Source organism: Lotus japonicus, chromosome 1 (assembly GCF_012489685.1).
Source record: "Lotus japonicus ecotype B-129 chromosome 1, LjGifu_v1.2".
NCBI classification, from domain to species: domain Eukaryota; kingdom Viridiplantae; phylum Streptophyta; class Magnoliopsida; order Fabales; family Fabaceae; genus Lotus; species Lotus japonicus.
This window is the reverse complement of record NC_080041.1, coordinates 7,059,991-7,061,702: the sequence shown is the minus strand read 5'-3', so window position 1 is coordinate 7,061,702 and position 1,712 is coordinate 7,059,991. Positions and strand designations below refer to the sequence as shown.

The window sequence follows — 1,712 nt, the reverse complement described above, 5'->3', positions numbered from 1 at the left end:
TAAGAACAAACCGAAGCCCCTACCAATTGATTTTCTTAAGCCGGTTCCTGGGGAGGATGGAGTGTCAACTAGAGCTCAGAGAACATGGTTACTTGCCAAACGTCTGGGTTTGAAACCGCGAGGATCAGAGGCTTTGATGCTCCGTGGCTTAGAAACTCAAATTCGCCAAAATCATCCACACCTTAATTAATATGTCAGGACCTTGGCTGACATGGAACGTTCGCGGGTTAGGAGGAACAACGAAGCGGGAAGCAGTGAAAAAAGCAATTTTACATTTGAGACCAGAATTGGTTCTGTTACAGGAAACCAAACTGAATGAACTTCGGGAGCGTACAGTAATTTCCTGGACTAAAAGTTTGAGTATGCAGCATGCTGAATCTATTACTGTTGCAAGCCCACATTGAAGAAAGAGTGAATGAGGCTATTGCTCAAAGACTTCAAGAGCAAGAAGCGGAGAATGCCAATCGTTCTCTTAGAGACCTCACCTCGGCTGCCATGAGCTACGATTATCCGGGCAGCATAGTTTCCCCCGATGGCACGGGAAATTTTGAGATGAGGCCGACATTTATTAATTTGGTGAGCCAAAATCAGTATGGTGGAGGGGCTCTTGAAGATCCTCATGCACACATGGAGCGGTTTATCCGCAATTGCAACACTTATCGAGTTCAGAATGTTTCAGCGGACACCATCCGCTTGAGTTTGTTCCCTTTTTCTCTGAGGGACACTGCTGAAGAATGGTTGAATTCACAGCCCCAAGGTAGCATCACATCTTGGGAAGACTTGGCTGAGAAATTCACCACAAGGTCTGTTCCAAGGGCCCTATTGAGAAAGCTCAAGAACGACATCATGACTTTTGCTCAATCCACCGATGAGAATCTTTATGAAGCTTGGGAAAGGTTCAAAAAGCTCTTGAGGAGGTGTCCTCAACACAACCTTACCCAAGCTGAACAAGTAGCAAAGTTCTATGATGGTCTCCAATATTCTTCAAGGTTTGGCTTGGATGCGGCTTCAAACGGTGAGTTCGATGCCTTACTTCCACAAGTGGGGTATGAGTTGATTGAAAAAATGGCTATAAGAGCTATGAACTCAAGTAATGAACGCCAAGCTCGAAGAGGAGTCCTAGAGGTTGAGGCTTATGATCATCTCATGGCCTCTAACAAGCAACTCTCCAAGCAAATGAATGAGATTCAAAATCAAATGAAGACTACCAAGATTGGTGGTCGAGTTGCCAAATTGGAGTGTGTGACTTGTGGAGGGCCACATGACAGCGAAGAATGCACAGAGACTAGACCGGAGGAGGAAGTGAAGGCCATGGGTCAAGCTCGGAATGACCCATTTTCAAATACTTACAATCCAGGATGGAGGAATCACCCTAATTTTTCTTGGAGGCAAGGTAATAGTGGGCAAGGAAATGGCTTTCAAAGGCAATTTCCTAGCCAAGGATTCCAAGGCCAAAGCTCAAGACAACCTCAAGAGCGAGGAGAAGGTGAAGGTAGTGGTTCCAAGAAGAGCTTAGAAGGGTTGGTGGAAACTATCATCAACCGGACGGAGAATAATTACAAGAATCAAGAGGCCGCTATCAAGAATCTTGAGAATCAATTTGGCCAGCTGGCCAAGCAAATAGCCGAGAGACCTCGAGGTAAGTTTCCTTCCGACACTATTCCCAATCCTAAGCAAGAAAATGCCTCTGTTGTAGCCACTAGAAGTGGGAG

The 1,712-nt window shown here is 45.6% G+C and overlaps 1 non-coding gene across 1 annotated transcript; it reads right to left on the bottom strand.

The window, feature by feature from the left end:
• Positions 1 to 828: 828 nt before the first annotated feature.
• On the bottom strand, positions 829 to 935 carry LOC130734889 (small nucleolar RNA R71). The gene has a single exon (XR_009018225.1). It is a non-coding gene; the product is annotated as a small nucleolar RNA R71 (small nucleolar RNA).
• Positions 936 to 1,712: the final 777 nt, after the last annotated feature.